Here is a 20,656-nt window from a genome sequence, read left to right on the forward strand (position 1 = left end):
CCATTGTCAGATAGTGTAATCATTCTGCAGGGGCGGTGTGCTGCTGCAGAATTACTAGCAACGCTGCTAAAATTTCACATGATCATTAATATCAATGGGCTACTAATGATTTTCACTCGCACACTGTGCAAGCACGATAACACCCTACATTACTGTGGGATAATTTTGAGTCATCCTCCCTCTCCTCATTCTTCAAAGGACATATATGTGAGGGGTACTGTTATAAGAGTAGCGTAGCTGCTTTAAGGAACAGGGCAGTGCGTAATGTGTGTGCATTGTGAGTGTGTGGTTGAGCGAGTGCAGAGAGCAAGTGGCAGAAAAGTGACGGTGAATGTGAGCGGAGCAGAGGAAAAGGTTAGCAGTAAGTTGTCAGTCTGGCAGTAAATGTGCAATAAAGGCTACAGTGTGTCAGTTAATAAATGCTGCAGCTTCTCAAGACCAAGAAAAGTCACATCTGTTGTTTCCCCAATTGCTGGGAAAGTGAAGGGGGTTAGCCCCAAAGTTAGCGACAATAGATTAGCCTAACCTGACCAGGCTCACTTAAGGTGCACTGACCTTTAAGGTGGACCAGCTATTCTCATTTTAGTATCAATCTAAGCCGCTCTTGAACAGAGAAATATCTGGCTGCTGAGTCTCTCCCGAGGTTTGGTAACCCCACCCCACCCCGCTCCACCGCCGCAAAGCAGTCAACCTCGGGGAAACACTGTCAGATTAGCTAAACCTTTCTCAGAGACATGACATTTGTTTAAGACAACATTAGAATTCTGATTATATTTCTAGATAAACTCCATCTCCCTCATCTAAAGCCCACTTCACAGTCATAAATCTCTCAAAGCTGCTGCATTTTGGCCACAGTGGGATGCAAAAGTGGTCACATGATGGCTTAAGGTGATACTATACCAAAAATATATCTTATATATCTAACACTCACCCCCTGCAGACATGACAGGTGGCTTTAAAAAAGTTTGTAGCTTGCTCAGGGAGGTTACAATGAACTCCCAGTGGAGTATCCATAGATACTTCATAAACCACTTCTGCATAATCCACCTCCCCTCTATCCTCATGTATGCTTGATGCATTCCACACAGCTTGCATTTCAATCTGCATGTGCAACCATATCAAACTCACAAGCACTCAGATGCACTGGTGTATGTGTTAGAGCTCCAGCCTTATTCTCTTCCATTGGTCAGGAGAGCTGTATTGTGATAGCTCACTTATTGGCTAGCCCGATAATGCTTCTTTTAAGCATTAGGGGGTCCGGCTTTGTGTGAAAACTAGGACAGAGGCAGGAGAGTGTCCAGAGAGGAACTCAAATGTGAAATACATCAGATGAGGCTGTGGATTCTGTCAGATTTTTAGTAACAGAAGAGACTGAAATGAAACACAATGTGCAGAGGTATAACAGTGTGCTCCATTGGCAATTGCATAATCCACTGCTATCTAACATGTCAAATTTGTTCAATGTACAGTGTGAGCTTGTGAGAGAACCTGGTAAACAAGGCTGCGATACCACAACAACAAGGCAGCGTGGCCGCATTCCCAACAGTCGTACAAACGGGGCATCAGACTCTCCTCCCTCTAACCAATCCCTGGAGATCAGCTCCTGGGTGGTACAGCCAAGGATTGGGCCGTTTGGTCTCCAACAGCACCCGGTCCAGGCCCTAATGGAGCTGACTGATCACATTTCACAGCAGGGCCAATGCAGTCAGCAGAGCAGAACAAGGCAGAGCTGGTGGCCCAGGGCCCAGAGGCCCACTATAAAGCCCATAGCCTGCTGTGCTGTAGGCATCTGGGAGAGCAGGCAGAGCAAGGAGGAACCTTCACTACAGACATCTTTCCAATGTACAACCAAGCTTCAAAAATCTGTTAAAGTAATGATTTTTAAACATAAGTTTCCATTACAGATATGTTCTATAAAAACTGCTTAAAACCTGACGGAGCTGCAATGCTAACACAACAGTTAGCATCAAGGAAGCTAGAGGGAATGCTTTTTTCCTTTTCACTGCAGTGGCAGAACTGCTGCAGAATTCATTTTGTAAGACATTTGGATGTTAAAGATTTAGAGAGGTAGACTGAACATGATGATGATTAATGTGGTTTTCTAAGCTTTTTAAAGAGGTTTTTTTTGTGCCTTTAATTGAAAGTGTAGAGAGAGCGAGACAGGAAACATGGATAGTATAGCGTGCAACAAAGATCCGCAGCTGGAATCAAACTGGACGTTGTGTGGTTATGTGGTATGCGTCTACATCCGTAGGCTACTGGGGGAGCCCCTTTACAAGTGTTTTTAAACCTCTTTTACCCTGCACTGTGAGAGGATAAAAATATCAATGAAAGTACATTTTTATAGACTCATCTGACACGAGTAGAATTTCCTGAACAAATTAAATGGCTCATAATCACAGCATTTCATAGTTTATTAAAATGATTTTTATTTCCTTGTGAATAAGTAATGATAAATGACAAATTTATTACAGTGCTCTAAAGAAGGCAGAATAAGATGCCCATTAAATATCTCTCCGACTGTGTATTTAACCTTGTGCATGCTGTAGTCTTTCAACGTTCAATTTAGATTTGAGCTGTGAGCATGAAGCTGAAATTTACATTTCTATAATAGAGTGCATACCTGAAGGGGGCCAACACACACAAGGACACACACACACACACAGAGAAAATAAGAAAATAGCCAACAGATGCTTGGATGGACTCGCACCTAACATGTACAGTAAACAAACTAACAAAAGTCATCATAAAAAGAAAAAAAAACAACTCATAATGTTTCAGCTCTTTGCATTTCGAAGCAGAATTATAAAGACTCCTGCCAGGCTCTACCTGGAGAGAATTCACGCCTTTCTAACACAAACTTTTACTGCTTTATTTGAAACTAAAAATGCTTTTTTTTTTTTTTTTGCTTTTCACTTGTAACAATTCTCATAAAACGCGCTGACAAATTTATTTACAAGCTTTAAAATGCTGATGTACTTTTTTCCTTTTCAACGGGTAGCACAACCAGTACACCTCTCTCTTAAAGTAGACAAACACTGTTACCTGGAGAAAGCATGGAGAGAGATTTCACACTACAGGAGGAAGACAATTTTCTATCAGAGATAAGCAGATTAAGTGTCCCCAGCTGGAAGTTGGCAGTCTAGCTGGTTTGTTTACCTAAGAAAATGGACTCACACACTGAACTTCAAATGAACCACATCTAATGGAGACACATCTGCAGAGAGCTTAAAACAGACACTGTGGGCTGAAAAATAATGGATGTCAATCATCCCAGCTAAATAGGTCCGGTGCACATTAGACTAACGGACGTTATTGTTGCACAGAGAGCTGCATCGACATAAAGAGATATTCTGTAATTCACATACATAACACCTTGTATATATTGCACTTAGGGGGGAAAAATCTCCTGAGAAACCTGTTTATTCTTGTATGTGTAACTGGGGCATGAAGACAACATTTTGTAAACATGAGCCCAATTAAAACTTGTTTTTGCAATTAACTCTTGTTCTCCAGAGATGCCGTATAAACATTCATGAATTCACACAAGAATATACAGTAGATGTTTTTAGCAGCATTTTTTTTTTTTGTCATCAAACAAGATAAACTGTGATATAACTGTGTACTTCAAGACAGGTGGTGATAAAGTCTGAGGTGTTAGGTGACCTCAGCAAACACCATCTGTCTCAGTCCATAAAGAATGAAAAGCACAGTATATAAATCAGACCGTACTGCAAAACAAGAAAGAGTGGAGAAAGGATAACACTAATGCTTGCTCTTTAATCTTCCATATCATTGTTTGTACATACATATGGCAGAGAGGCTGTAAAACCCAACACGACTGTGAACATGGGTGCACAACACCTCTAAAAATCATAAGTGGCGAGTTGCATCCACGAATCATGACCATCATACAGCGAGTGACAGAATAATGAGAGAATAGTTGGCAGACTAAGCAAAGTCACAGGAACTGTACGCTATTTAGCCAAGTTAATTAGTGATTCCACCCATTTATCTTTAGCCATCTTAACTTCTAGCCTCTGCCTTTTTCCCCTTCTCCCACAAGTAGAATACAATAGGCTGACAATGCCAGAGCAAAGCAAACTTTACAGTGCCAGTATTATATTTTTAGCCTCGCTAGCAGCATGGCTCAATGTTCCAGCATCTGTAAGTGCACCACTTTGGTCCAGACTGAGATATCTCAACATCCTTTGGCTGTATTTTCATGACACTCAGTACAAACATCCACTTTCCTTTTAGGACTTTGGTGATCCTCTGATTTTTTCCTATAGCTGCACTATGAGGTTAACATTTGTGGTTCAGAGTACACTTTGCTACAGACATTGCAGGTCACTAGAGGATCAAACTTAATAACTTGGGTCATCCCTGACTTTCAATCTAACACCATCAGCAGGTCAAAATTTCAACTTTCTCAGTACTTTGGTTTATCATCAAATCCCTGCTAAACCAATGACATTCCCATCAGCCTCTGCTGTACCTTGTGTTTAGTGCTAATTTGCAAATATTAGCATGCTAAGAGACTAAACTAAGACAGCAGGCTGGTGTTAGCATTTAGCTAAAAGCACAGCTGTGCCTAAAAACAGTCTCCCAGATCCGCTAACATAGCTGTAGACTCTTGGTATGAGTCATAATCTACAGTTTTATTACAAGTATATGATAAGACAGTTTAATCAGATCTAATCAGATCCATGATTGTTTTGTTTATCTTCTTTTGATTTTTTTTGCATTAGGAACACAGACTAGCAATTTCCTGTTAGATGCACAGTTCTCGTCTGCAGTAAGCTGTCAGTTGTAGTCTTTGTGAAGCGTTCAAGTACAAATTTAAACCAAAAGACCAAAGATGCCACGTGAGGTACCACATGAGTTGATCTCTGCTGGCACTAGATCTTTGAGGTCAGTTTGGAGTGTCAGTGCCCTGAGAGAAAATTTAACCTGTCTAAACTCAACTAATCAACAGAATTATTTACTACGGACGTCAGATCTGTACCAAAACAAACCTGCGGTGTAAAAAGCTAGCCTGAGGTAATTGTTAGCAACGAAGCCCCTGAGAACTACAAGTGGGATTAAACTGTCTAAAATATTTTGGTTTTAGCATTATTCAACCACAAGCGATAATGGTTATGCAGAATCTGACATGAGTGGCACGCTGACTCTTCCTCCTGAACATCATTTTAAAAAAATGTCTCGTCTTGGGTAAATACAATAACGCTGTAGATGAGAGTTGAGTGAAAGACCTGTCAAACACTCAAGGGAAGCTTTCTTTTACTAAAAAAGGAGGCTGTCACAACAACAGATCACAAACTGTGAGATAATCAGCAGCATCCGATAATCAAAATCACAACAGATACAAAAACATAATGAACAAAAAGCACAGACTGCGGTTCATGTGCAGGAAGTGTTTTTTTTCTCTTCACCTGCACAGCAAGCATTTTGTTTGTGTGTGATGCTGTTGGAGCTGAGAGTATGTAAGCTGTATGTAAAAATCAAACTGAGCACAGGAAAGACCAGATGCCAGTTACAACACCAGACGTGCTGCTGGAGTGCATCATATAGATGTACTGGCAAGATTATTTTTAAATCATGTGGGAAAATATATACTGACATGTACAACATACTGTACTATACTATACTATATACTATGCTATACTGTAGGCATCTTCTTGTTGCAGCCCCTTTCACACAATAAAATGTTGAATAATTCATGTTTTTTTTGTATCAGTATAAGACTTATCTACATGTTTATCTACAAATGTAATGTAACACCAACCTGCTTCTTTACTACTTTCTACTCAACCTTTGCGCTTGCTTTCATTCCACATATTTTATATTTAACAAGGTCATGTGAAAACAGTAAGATTAAATCTGTAAAATAGTGTCAATCTTACAGTCCATGTTTTCTCCAAGAAGATATTGCAATATGAGCACATTCTGGTAACTGTGTAACTTTTGAAAGGAGAAATGGTACATTTTTCTTCTTACAAACGTGAAGTTGAATTTATAGGTACACTGCGTCCTTGCCCGACTCAATACACTCAGAGGTTTTGTCGTTACAGTCGCACTCGGTCTGGTATGACCGGTAGCTAATGTTAGGTAATGTTAGCAAACTTGAGATAGGCAAGTTTTGTTGTATAACTGACATTAATAAGTAGTTTGCTGATTTATGACTCTTCTCTAATTGTGCCACTGATACACTATGTTTCAGCGTTTATCCTGTAGTTGCCACTTGTGGCCACAGCGGCCGGCAAAAGTTACACAGTCTAGCTTTAAAAAACAAATTCATCATTTGGTATAACAGCAGAATTGGCCGATGTCACCATCCAGTTAAACACAACACCAGCTAGTGCTGAAACAATTTATTCAATCGACGGAATCGCCAACAAACGACAAAAACAGTGAATATTTGTGCAGAGCTGGCAAGTCAGACAGAACAAGCTATTTAAAGACATCACTGTGGGCTTGCAGAACTTTCGATGGGCATCCTTTGCACTTTTTTTTGAACATTTGAAACAGCCTGAACAGTGATTTAATTAATTGAAAAACTAATACATAGATTAAACAATACTTAAAGTAATCATTAGTGTCAAGTTGATGTTTATGCTAAAACATTCAAGTGGTATTTTGCGAGAGCTAAGACTGTGCAGAAGATATGCACTAATACCTGACATCTGCTACACAACAAGTCCAGGAACATCTTCGCAAATAGACAAGAATGTAAACAAGAAATTATATTATTACTTTAAAGCCAGTCATGGTTTTGGCCAAGAAGATTATGAGAGAGCTCAGTCGCCAGCTGTCTTTATGTTGTCTTTTTGCCTTCTTAATCGCATACTTTATGTTCCCATCAGAAAATTACATAAAACACTAATTCAGATTTGTATGGTCTTTAGTATTTCATAGCAGGAGATCCTCAAATCTACGACATCCAGTCTTAGTGGGAACAGTAGGAGGCGTTCTTTCTGCAACAGCGAGCAATGACCCGTGATAGTGGAACTGCCACTCTCTGCAGGAAGTCACACATTTCTTTTTCCTCTTTAGCCTTACCTCCTAGTGATTAGAGGAACATCTGCAAACACAGAAGCTGTGTCCCAATTCAGGGGCCGCATCCTTCGAAGGACGCGGTCTACAAAAGGCGCGTCCTTCGTAGATCGCAAAGGCCAAATCGAGCGTTGTTAAATGAGATGGTCTGGTCTATAGAGGATTTCCTATTTGCGTCACCAGCTGTTCCCGCCCTTACCCTTGCGTCACAAAGTGCCGCTCCTGTCACCTAGCAACCTTGATAGCTGCAGTTGACAGTCGAGACACAGCTAACAGAAATGGAGCCAGAAATTTTTATGTTATTATTGTGGAGGCCCATCCAGGTCTAGCAGCACCACCAGGGACTCTCTGCACCACCAGGGACATTTTGTCAGGCCTAATAATTATAAAATTGAATTGAGACTTTTTAAGGTCCTGCAGACACCTTTCTTATGTACTTTATTTATGTTGTAAATTGTTGTTAAGACCACTGTAAAATGAAATAAACAATGTTTATTTTTTATTTTTCAACTAATCTCTCGAGTAGAGAAAAGAGCCTCTCTCTCTCTCTCTCTCTCTCTCTCTCTCTCTCTCTCTCTCTCTGGCTTCTGAGGACAACAGGACGCAGGTCATTCTGCAATTGGAACAGCAGTGTACTTGCTGACAGCAGCAGCTCATCTTGAACACAACTACCTGACTGTACTGTGACCAAAAAAATCTCAACTCAAAGCTCCAATAACACTTTTTTCCTCACAAAAAAAATAACCTCTTTGACAGAGAGATACAGTAATTTGAGTTATTCAGCCTTATTCAGGATGACAAATCCAAACTATTTGTAATACATTTACATGTATTGAAATGTGGTATCTGTACACGCAGAGCCCCAGAGGCAGCGCTGTTGTTCTGTCCAGTAAAAACACGAAGCTTCACTTTACATTCAGACAAACTAATGTGGCAGCTACAATTGTTAGATTTCTCCTGTGAGACCCAACATTTCTCTTCCAAAAGGAATTACATCATATATCAAAATGCTACAGAGACATTAGAGCCGGTGATAAATTACCAAAGAGCAGCGCAGATCGGTTCATCGGATCATGTTCTCCCCAGGATGACGACATGTTGACCGGCCGATAATCTCAGGAGTTGGGCTGCTAGCGGCTGAGTTTAGCAGCTGACACCTGGCCAGCGGCTCCAAAAAACATCAGAGCAGATTTCCAGACGGGCGTTATTTGGATAAACTGGCCACATATTGGGAATCTAAATGGTTACTTTCCTTCCTTAAAAAAATATTAACACTTAATTAACATATTAATAGTTGTATAAAGACAATTACATCAGCTTTAGCTTGGCTCAAAATCTCCCACCACTGCTGCTGCCGGTTGGTGCGAAATGCATTCTGGGATAGGTTGGACCGCGAAGGATTGGTCCTTTGGCTCCTCCAAATTCGGGGAGAAGAAGGCTGCATTTCTCTGCCGCATTTGAAGGAACTTTCGAAATGGGACAGCCTTGGTTGCGCCGCTGTGACGGCTCTTCAAACGCAGCCTTTTGAAGGATGCGGCCCCCGAATTGAGACACAGCTAAACAGTCCTCTCGGCTTCCCTTTTCATATTTACACAAGCAAACTCCAGGAATCATTACCCAACATGAGCTCATCATTAGCACATTCATAATTCAGTGTAATGGATTATGTAATTGCTCCATTAATCAGGGGAGCCACCCCAGCATACTCTCCTATGCATTAGTTTAATTATGGGAAATGCCTCTGTTAAAATAGATGCTCTGTTTGCAGTAGCAGAGTTTAAAAGTCTCCCATTTGGCACTGTGGGGGACTTCAGCGGGCTGAACTTTAGAAGCGGTTCGGCGATGTAAAGCCTCGAGTCCTTGTGGCACACTAGCAGACAGCTCTTCAATAAAATGTGTCATGGCAGTAGGGCGAAATGAAGAAGTAGGCAAAAGGGCAAATGCCTTTCAGGAAGCTAGTTGTCAAGCTCAGGAGTCACTTAAGTCCCATAATTTATTGACATTTGTAGGCAGCGTCTGCGTGATGAATATTCCACTAATATATGAATCTGGAAGTGTCTGAAACAGATTAAGACACCTAGACATGGGAGTACTTGTCATTTGATTCCAGCAGCTGGCATGACTTGTGAGGACTTAATCCAACAGTGTCATCAGCTATTTGTCAAGGAAAGAGATAGAGGGCTCTACACCTCCTCCTCCTTACTATTGTTGGAAGCTCAGTATGGGGAGTCTGGCTGCAATCTTTTAGTATGAGTGACATTTGACTACCATCACCGAGAGACACTCAGTGTATTTTGGTCTTCTCATCCTTGTTAAAAAGGTCAGTGACAGGCAAAGCCCCCCTATGTGCACATAAGTGCATTGAGTGCTGACAAGAAATAACAGTGTTTGTTGAAAAAAAAAGAAAAAAAAAAGAACTTGTTACATAAGAGAAATCACTCCAGATGTACAGAAATGGCAGCACACTTATCAGTTATTTTCCTTGTTTTCTTTCCTCCCCCAGATTGTACTTAAGGCGATTTCTTTCTTACTTTTGCCTTGTTCCTGCACTTGGAGAGAGAGAGAGAGAGTGGGAGAGCCTGAAAATTAATATGTATTTTATACTGCTGCATATATAGTCCAACATAAAACCTCAAATCCAAATGGGACCTGAGTGATTGGTCCTTCAGTCACAACCTACACAAAACAAACAACTAAATGGTTTGTGGTTACTGTCAAGATGTTGGCAAAGCTTCACAAGGTTTAGAGCCTGCTGCCAATAACGCAGACCGAGCCAAACAAAAAGACAGAGAGAGAGAGACACGCACAGAATAAAAGATGGCAAGAAATGTTTTTCCATTGTGAGAAATGCCCATGTAATGCTTGAAAAAAAAAAAAAGAAAAAAAAAAAAGAAGAGCTTACGCATTCACCTCGTCGAAGTGACATTTAAATAAGCAGGAGCCATTTTCTTCCTCAATCCCTCCTTCCCTCCCCTTTCTCCCGGTCCCTCTGTGCCACTATAATTTGAAGCTGTCACAAACAAATCCTCCTCACAGACCTTTCCAAATGTCAGGTTCCGTCAAGCAGGATGACGGCCTCCAAAAATCAGGCCCTTGGAAACTTTTGTCAGGAAAACAGAGGAGTTTGAGCACGCATGCATATTTATGGGCATTCGCCATTCATTCATCGAACAGTTGTTGGAGTAGTAAAGGGACAGGCTGAGCTACTGATCTGACAGAGTCACTTGACTCCAAATTTTTTTACGGATATGGCTCAACATTCATACATGTTTATTTTTCTACTCAATCCTTTTGCTTCTAGTTGGAAAAATACTGGTGGAATTGGGGCAGGTCCATAACAGGAATCAGTCCATAACTGATCCTAATGGCTTAAAATGATCTTGGATATACACTACCTAATACTGCCTAAACATGTTGTGCCCTAAATCAAACCAGTTCTGCCACCAGTGCTGGGATGGCTTTGGAAAAACGCTGTTCTGCAATGCACAAACATGTCCTGTATGCCAACTGATTTCTTCACATTAGCTTCATAAATTGTTGTAAAAATCAGTACAGACAGGTGAAGAACTTGCAATTTCTAAAACCAAATGAATGAAAGTCTTACTTCTGATCATTTTAATTAAGTGGCAAAACAAGGTTAACCCAGAAAAACGGATGCTAAAACCCACATAAAAATAAGAACAACAAAAATATGATATCATTTTTTTTTTTTTTTTGTTTGCAACTTTCAGCCAACATTCTAGCCTTGTAAACTGAAGGGATACACAGGAGGTAACTGGACAAGATAGAAATGCTGGACAATGATCATAAAGCCTGCAGTTTCCTCAGGGTCAAAAAACATTCATAGGAAAAGAAAAAACTAGTATCTCTTAAAACACATTTCTCTCTCCAATACAGACAGGCGCTGCACAGGAATCTTGGCATAGAAAGTCAGAGACAACAATTCAGTGATTTTGCATTCAAGCTCGACATAATTTTAATAACCTCTGGCACAAAGAAAGTTAACAAGGAACTGTTCTCGAGAGTCATTTTGCTGCCCTGAGTGTGAGGGAATGAGATGAGGGAGAGCAAGAGGAGCTAATCAACTCTTACTCCTCAGTGGCATTTCATGCACTGTCTGCCACTAGTTCACGGTGCTCAAAGGGCACCGAGCATCAATAAGTCAACACGCTGCTGCTGCTGCTGCTGCTGGAGCAGGAGTGGATCCAGACTCCTCAGCCACGAAAAAAAAAAGAGACGCACATCTTATACAGAGTGCAAATTAAATTAAATTAATTTAATCTTGCAGATGAACTGCTGGAGGGATAAAGAGTGTGTTAAGTTAAAATGGTAGAGCGTAAAGAAAAGTTGAATGTAGACAGAAAATCTGACCCCTCGCAACACGATGTGGTATGGATTGAGCTGCTAAATCTGCATTTCTTAAGACATAGCTCCTGAGTACAAAAAAAGCTGTCCTCTCGCTGCACCTTGTATAAGCTGAGCCTATATGCTGAGCCAGGAGAGTGGTGGGCGGGGAGAGGGAGGTAGAGAGGTTAGAAGAGAGACAGGGAAAGAAAAAAAAAAAAAAGCCTCTTTTCTGCCTTTTTCATTTTGAAGAAGTTTATACTGCCATCTTCTTATCTGTGCCATCGCAGCTGCACATCGTGTCACTATGTCCAGAAGGCCAGACTGATTTGGGGCTTTTTTTAGTTTTTTTTTTTTTTCCCCCCTCCTCCTCTTCTCTCCTCCTCATTGCTTGCATCAGGCACAGGATCTGAGGCTTTAATATGGCTGCCAGTGAGGCAACAGCCATTTAATAACAATGCAATAGTTCCTCACAGCAGCAGTCCAGTGTCGCTCATACACCCTGCCGTGTGCAGATGGTACATTGTCTGTGGTTTCTGAAAACGTTCTCCTTTCCGAGATGTTGTGCCTTTCTCCCCCCAAAACATACACTGGCCCTTTTTTGTCAGCAATATTTAACTTTTCTTCTTGATAGAAACAACATACAATTGTGCTGCAGCCCATACGGTCTTCTTTCGTAACAGGTCAGCTGAAGTGCCCCCCCCTGAGGTGATCTGAGTGTGTGTGTGTGTGTGTGTGTGTGTGGTTGGCGGTAAGCCTCTCGCATGAGCCTCTCCGCCTCCCGCAGTGGGGGACATCTGGAGGAGGCGTTACCGTGTACACAGAGAAAAGAAGAAGAGTTCAGGCCTGAAATATCATCCTCCAAGGACATAACTTGCTTTCATTAACATACAAAAGGGGGGAAATATGGCAGTGGAGATTCATTCAAATCAACATGGCTAATGTTGCCATAAGCCAGTCACCTTGCCAAGTTACCCTAAAACTCATTCTCTCTATCAGTGGCCCTTCTCCCCCACTTGCCGCTGAGAGCAATTAGGGCACATTTTGATGAAAATGACCTGTAATTCAGTGTAAGGAAAAAGCTTCCGAACAACCATTTCACAAGGTAGATGTTCATTACGCGCCAGCAGGGAAGAGCCTCTCCTTAATAGAGTGCCAGCCATAAACATCCCTCATCATCACCGGGCCTGCCATTTGATCTCACCTCTGGGGGTTCTGCGCTGGGCATCTTCATTCATTTCTTCTGTGTTTCACTGTCTGTTTACTCAGTAATGGACTCTGCCCAGAGAGTTGTTAAAGGGGAACAAAGTGAAAGTGCCCGACAGTCTGCTGTGGCGGTGATTAACGATTGAATTAGAAAACAACTCCAGGTCACCTTCTTTAACATCGTGATGGATGATCTAATGCGAGGATCTGATAGCCTTTTGTTATAGGTGAGCTAGAGCTTGGATCACAGGTGGAGCAACAGCGACGGTGCATTTACATTATGTATCAACTTTTCCGTGCATCTGCAATCGATAAACGACGCTGCTGTAATTAACAACCAAAAACAATGTAGTGAGAAGCAAACAGAGATGCTTTATGGCTTTGGTAAGCATCTCACTGATGAGTGTGCATGCAACTGTGTCCACCACTGTCTGTAAAGCCTTAGTTAGCGTTGCCCTAGTTCAGCTGCGTATGTGCCATCTCTCCTGTCACAGGCAGTTTACAAGGCCGGGAATGAGGGTTGCCATCTGTCCCACCTCTATGGGGTGCACAGAGGGACGTTTTGCACAGTTCTGGCATGCCTGACTTCCCCTAATGCTGCACAAATGTTTAGAGACATTACATACTAAATTACATGTATTGTTTTGTCTGCCTCACTATGTGTAAAGCGTCCTTGGGTCCCTTGAAAGGCACTATACAAATTAAAGTTATTGTTATTATTATTACATAAGCAATGAGACCTTCACTAGGATGGAGAGGGAATGGAGTTGGATATATGCGGAAGAGGAGGAGAGAAAGCAAGTGGGGAAGATGGATTAGAAAGGGTGAGAGAGTAGCCCTAGTCCTTTCTCTTGACTATCGGTGTATTCAGGCCAACAATAGCACCACAGGTCTGCATTAGTGCTGGTGTATTGCTATAGGGTACAGGTAAAGGATAAAATACGGGCCAAGAAGTCCAGTTTGAAGGCCTTTCAAATGACAAGTTGCCACATGGGGTGTACACATTTGAGACAGGATTGTATTACTTTTTCAGAGCTGATATAATGCTTGGTTGAAAAATTTAGCACAGTACTACAGGGTACATGGTATTCTACCTTGTAAGCGAGCTGGAATGTATTGTATTTGATAACTCATAGTGCATTTCTGAACACCTATTCAGTTCATTGCCACAAAAGTAGAAGCAGGAACAGATATTTTGCCAGGCTACCCTTATATATTATGGCTTCAAAACACTGCCAACCTTCAGAAATGTTAGCCTATATTGCAACAAAGAAACATTTTGCTTGTCATTCCCATTTCATAATTGGTGCCTCATCATAATGACAAGGCACCAATGCAGTGGTATCACTGAAATAAATGACAAAGCCACTTGTTGCTCTAAACACGGCCTAACAAATGGCCAAAGTTGGAAGACAGTAGGTGTACCAAATTTAAAGTCCCCCTCCACTTAAAAATGGGTTTTGCTTCTTGTTACTTCACTTTGAGCTTCAACGTGCAGAATGATGTATGTTCTCACATTCATCTGCTGAAGGTAGAAAGTTTGTTTGTGCTTAACTGAAATCTGATTTTAAGACATGTACATACAAGCATGATGTGTGACATCACAACTAGTTTGGAAGCCAATCGCCAATATGCAATTTACACAAGTGTGATGCGGAAACTTGAGACCTCCAGCACACATTTACTCAGTGAAGTAGGAGACATCTTGCATCCAGCAGTTTAACATTTGAAATGTAACATTTTTGCATATTGGATTTTTCATCGAGGGAGGAAAAGGTGTATTTTTTCAAGAATTTTTAACAAGGTAATTTAACTTTTTTGTGGAAAAACCTAATTAGATTCAATTTATTATTCAAAGCAGAGTATTTTTATATATCTTAAACATGTCTGGAGGGGATCTTTAACATCAGCTCTGCATCATACTTGCAGCTGCATTGAAAGTAATGACAATATGAAAATCTAGAAGAGAGTTCCCTTACTGCATGGAAAGGTGATACTGAGCTCAATGAAATATAGCTTTTGCTGGAAACCAGAAAGAAAAGGAGCAGCAACTTGATGCACTGAGTACTGAGTGTACCACAGTGTCGCAAGTGTATATGCATGTAAAAGGGGGGAGGGTCATCCCCAGCAGAGTACACAGTGAATGTCCTGGGAGAGGTTTAAAATACTACAACATGCTGCAACGGACACCTGGAACAGCATTTATATGCAATTCTCTTCTTGCTCCTTTCACAGGGGAACAAGATGAGGTTTCACTTGAAAACTAAAGCAGTCACCGTGACACAGACAGGGCATGCAAACAGAAAACAGAAGAGGGGGTAAATTCCATTCCTACACATATTCACTATCCTGACACAACAGCAACATATAAAGCAAAAGTGGAAAACCAATTTTCAAGCATGCATACGTTTGCTTAGCCCACTAGAGCAGTCATAGTGTGAGAATTTTCACAACTGTGCTAGCTGGTCTGTAACACTGATGATATAGACAAGTGCTCGCTTTCAAGGACCAACACTTGAATGTCTTTTCAAAAGGGGAAGGTGGAAGAAAAAAAAAAACAGTCACATAAACGCGATTTTTACCTTCTTTAATTCTGAAGCCAAATATAGCTTTTTGTAATAACGTTAGTTAATAACGAACAAAAGAGGTGGAACTATACTGCGTAGGACAGTGCACCAAGCCGGACGGTGAACAGCACACCCCTGCTAGAGTTATCTTGTCGTTCATCTTCAAAATTGCAAGTGTTTTAGTGCATTCTGGATTTAATAACTAGACAAGAAAAACTTTGTACCTCATCACCCAGATACTAACACTGGCAGAGCACCAAACACCAGCACTTACAAATGACAGTGGCTGCACAACACACACTGCAGCACTTTACAAAACTTCAGTCAATGCTAATTTTAGAAAAATATCCACCTAATGTACCTGTAAGTGTGAACCTGCCACTCTGTCCTTCCGCCAACTGACTACCTTCATCTCTCGGCAGTCATTTGAATTAAATGACTACCTGTCACTGTGTCTCCTGTTGGTACTGACATGAGTGTATGTCACATGGTCAGGTTATATTAAATTTGATCCCTTCCACTTGCAGCTGCTAATTATTTTGTTGTCAGTTTTAGAGTTGAACAACATTTTGATTCAATAGTGAATTGACACTGTGTGTGTTATGGACATATTTGAAATGAGCATTAGACCAGAGAGGTGATTTTTACTTTCTGGCTACAAATATAAGATTACAGTCACTGAAAACTGACCAGCTAGTTCTTTAGAAACTGAGTAATTACCCAGTTGGGCACACAGGTTGTAAAGAGGCAAACCCCCACCTACCACCTTAGAGACCCAGGTTGATCTTACATTCTAACAAATTTTGGCAATTTTTTCAGATAGGAAACAAGTGGAGAATCATGTCCTTGGTCCTACTGGTTGGTTCGGTGCCTGTACAACAGGATCTGGAGGTAAGGGGTGTTCAGGTGACATCAGACAGCAATCTGTCAGGTGAAAAGATGTAGCTGTCACATGGGCTTACGGCAGACGTCCCCCTCCCCAGGCCGTCAGTAGATTTAGCAGCAACGACGACTGCAGTATGGGTGAATTGGCCGTACCAAATTAGGGGGCAGAAATTACTCAATCCAGGAAGGGATTAGCTAAAATTAAAGTCACAAAAGCATGTAGTAATGGTAAGAATTTGAGCTGTCATGGTGTAGTCAGGCTGTTCTTTAGGCACTGTTATATCACCTGAGATGAAGCCACAATATAGCAAAACAGGTGAATTTGCATATATTTTAAATTTTAACTTTGTGCCTTTACTTCACTTAATAGTAGACTTTTCTCAGGATTATAAACTGCAGGTCAAACTGCTGGGACTTAGTGTAAACAGGATGATTGAACTGTATCCATGTCCACGTGCCCCATGATGTTCTGAAACATTCAGAGCAATTCCATCATTATCTGTATTATATAAACTGAAATTTCACATTATATTCTATTATTATATTCACATTATATTGGTCCAAATGGAGTTCCCTACCAGCTGTATAAGAACACTTCAGGTGTCCTGAGGTTTCTGTGGAGGCTAATGAAGTGGCGTAGAAGAAGAAAAACATCCCAAAAGTATGGCGAAGAGCAGCGGGAGTATTAATCCCCAAGGTGAATAATGCCTTGAATATTGTTCAATTCCAGCAAATAAATCTTTTGAATGTTGAAGGGAAATTTTTCTTCAGCATTGTTAGACAAAGGGTGGCAACCTACCTGAAAAAACAACAACTTGATTGACACCTCGGTACAGAAAGTCAGTATATCAGGTTTCTCTGGATGCTTAGAATATTCAAACATGATAAGGCATCAATTCAGAATGCCAAAAAGATAAAAAAGATATCTTCATGTTACATTCCTTAACTTGGCCAATGCTTTTGGATCTATCCCACATACAATCCTCTGGACAGCCTCTGAGTTCTTATGTGTTCCAGTGACCATCACAAAACTGGTCAGAAACTATTTTCAAGATCTGCAGTTTTGCCTCACAATATCAGAGTACACCATGTCTTGGCAATCCTTGGAAATAAGAATAATGGCAGGATGCACCCTCTCCCCCCTAGCCTTTACCATTACCAAGGAACTGATTGTCAGAGGATCCAAATGGGTGGTAGAAGGAGAATGCCTGCAGTCCTGACAACGACAACCTCCCATCCGTGCCTATATGGATGACATGACCACTCTGTCCACAACCATTGAATGTACAAAGCAACTCCTGGAAAAACTCCATTCCAACATAACATGGACACGGATGATATTTAAGCTCAGCAAGTCCAGGACCATCTCCGTTATCAAAGGAAAGCTCAAAGACCAGAGATTCCACGTTGACGGAACACCCATACCAACGGTATCAGACATGACTAGGCACAAATAGACCCACACAGCACAAAGCGACACCTGCCCAGAAGACAAGGCTGTTGGTAAAAGAGATATGGCAGCAGGAGGAGGCAGAATGATGTGCAAAGGCAGTCTCACATGCATAACAGAGCCAATGGACAAGATGGGAAAACCTTGAACATCAGAAGCTTGGAAGGATCTTTGGGACATGGAAGGAGGCAGACTTTGCTTCATCATCAGAGCCATCTACGATGTTCTTCCCAGTCCCAAGAACGTGAGCCAGTGGCATTAGGAAGACCTATCATGTCCCCTTTGCAAAACACCAGCAACTCCATGGCACATAGCAGCTGCAAGCCAGCCTCACCCGGAGCAGAGGAAAAGGTTAGCAGTGAGTTGTCAATCTGGCAGTAAATGTACAGTATAGGCTACAGTGTGTCAGTTAATAAATGCTGCAGCTTCTCTAGACAAAGAAAAGTCACGTCTGTTGTTTCTCCAACTGCTAGAAAAGTAAAGGGAGATAGCTCCAAAGTTAGCAACAATGGGTTAGCCTAACCTGACAACCCTCAACGGAGAAACAGAGAATGGAGCTGTGGCTGCAGAGTCTCTCCAGAGTTTTGCTCAGCACATCTCCCCACCCCCGACCGAGGCCACCACCACCCCAAAGCAGTCAACTTAGGGGCAACACAGAACACCATGGCCTTTGTACTAGCAGGAAAGTTACCAAAGAGGTCAATTACAAAAAAAGAATCAAGCCTACTGGATACAGTCCAGAATTGGAAGATGAAGAACAATCTAGACCAGAAGCTCACCTTCCCACCAGAGATCATTGCAACCAGTCTCAGGCCGGATCTGATCCTGTGGTCAGCTTCACAAAAAGGCCCTGTTCATCATAGAACTAATGGTGCCATGAGAGGATGCATTTAGTGAAGCATATGAACGCAAAAATCCGAAGTACTCGATCTAGCAACTTAAGCAGAGCAAAAGGGCTTGAAAACACAGGTGCTCCTTGTGAAGGTCGGCTGCAGGGGTTTTGTGGCCATGTCAACCACCAGGCTGCTAAAAGGGATGAGAGTCCAAGGACAGGACCTCGGACAGGCTATCAAATCACATTTTTGGGAATTCATAATGTGCATGCTGAAACTGAGCAGTGTATTTTAAATACTAATGGTGTTGCATATCAGCAGAGAGATTTGCTGAAAGTGACTTGTTAAAATGACAATAGGCACAACGGGACAAAATGCTATCAGTGATACCACCCCCCTCAAAAAGCCTACAGCCCATCTACTCACTACCTGTGTTGACCTAAATCACTGATTTCATCACTTCCTCATATAGCAGTGACACACCATGTGGTTTTCTCATGCATGTCCAAATGTATCTATGTTAATGCTGTTATATGAAATGTACGCATATCTATGAGGACATTTGTTTTGCACCAAATGTGCCACAAAATGAGACAACACAACATCTTCATTAACTAGACTGATAGGCAGATAGGCGAGGATAAGCTGCAGATACTGTGTGATAAAGTGTTGCGTACAGCAGGCTTCTTAGGCCGACTGTGCAGCGAGGGATCTTGCTGCTGTTACCATGGTGGTCTTTCTCCCTCCTTCATAGCCTGCCCTGCAATTAATGATGCACAGTGATTTTCCTGGAACCACCCCCCATCCTGTGTTTGCGCGTTTGTATGTATTTATGTATGTGAGTGTGTTTGTGCATGCTTGCATGTATGAGAAAAGGCTAATTTTCTCTACTGTGTACCAGAAGGATAACCACTGAATTTGTATTCAATAATGAGACATGGGTCTGGGAATGATGGTGAATTTGTAAGCATGCACCATCTCCCATAATTCCATTTAGTAGTCCTGTAAACACTTATAAATGCAGGCGGTAGTTACGGCAGCCCCCCTGCCCTCAGCTCTCATCAGGCTCGCACATCTCCAAAGAAACCAAGGGCAGGGGAGGAGGAGATATTGCAAATCACATTATGGGACATGAAATTAATCCACCCTCCCCAAACATTTGGCCGTCACACAGTTTAACCTTGAAACTGCTTTTTACTCCCTTGTATGAGGACTTCATAAACCCCCCTCCATCAAATCCAAAAGAACGAGTGTGACATTACAACAATGGCTCTGCCGAGGTAATTATTCAATAGGATCCTTCACCGTGCTGATGATACGTTGTAATTTCATTTCACTTACGTCTGTTTCATAATGTAATACACAATTGAGCAGGGGCACTTACGTCCCAAAAGACCACTTCCTCCTTAAGATAATAAAAGCCTTTTGTGCTTGCCTTTGAGAAATCCTTGGTGGATTATGTGAGTGCGGATTCAGGAGCACATCAATTAATATGCATTAAATGAAAGAGTATTAAGTTGTAAGAAAATAATTAATAACTAATTGCTGTGCCGCTGCATTGCCCAACGACATCATACCTTGGTGCTAACAGGACTGTCTCTGACATTGCCTACAGGGGCCAAAGTACAAGCGTTACTTGACCTTTTACATGGCTGAAAGACAAAGCACTTCCACTTTATTACATGGCCACCTTACTCTCCCCTGATACTAATGTGGAGTGGTACAAGATAAAAGCACAGAGTGACTGTTACATCCAATCCAATATCAGCAGAAAAATTCCTATCTGCTAGCCAACACTGGAACCACATGAGGTACAGCTCTACTGGTTTCAACCAGAATAAAATACATCTGTTTGTGTTAGAGAATACTGTAGATCTCTTATGCAAGCCCTATCACTGGATCTTGTCCCTTTGTATGGTACAGAGAATAGCGCTGGCACAGGGTTCCACTTTCCCCCCTTACCATGTAAAAGACATCCATGGCTCCAATTATCCTTTACCCCTGTGTGGCTCCAGAAAACACAATCGCTGCCACTGTCAATGAAATTATAGAAATGGTGGAGTAAGCGATGACAAGAGGAAAATCTGATAGCCCCCCCCCCCCCCCCCCCCTACAAACACACACACACACACACTTCCTCTCAGTGATGTGCTGAAAAATGAAGATGCAAAAATGCCTACGAAGAACAGAGAAGAAAAGAAATAGGAATGACAAATAAATGTTTCTTTGAGATATCTTTCCAATATACCATTTCTAAAGGTTAGAGGAGTTTTGAAGCCATGAGAGAGTGGCTACGGCTGAGTGATGGCACCTTT

General features: G+C 41.6%; 1 protein-coding gene across 4 annotated transcripts in view; it reads right to left on the reverse strand.

Annotated features, from left to right (window-relative positions):
• LOC122971944 (C-terminal-binding protein 2) overlaps positions 1 to 20,656 on the reverse strand; it is a 106,994-nt gene that overhangs the window by 81,565 nt on the left and 4,773 nt on the right. The window lies entirely within an intron of this gene.

This window comes from Thunnus albacares, chromosome 20, assembly GCF_914725855.1.
Source record: "Thunnus albacares chromosome 20, fThuAlb1.1, whole genome shotgun sequence".
NCBI lineage: Eukaryota > Metazoa > Chordata > Actinopteri > Scombriformes > Scombridae > Thunnus > Thunnus albacares.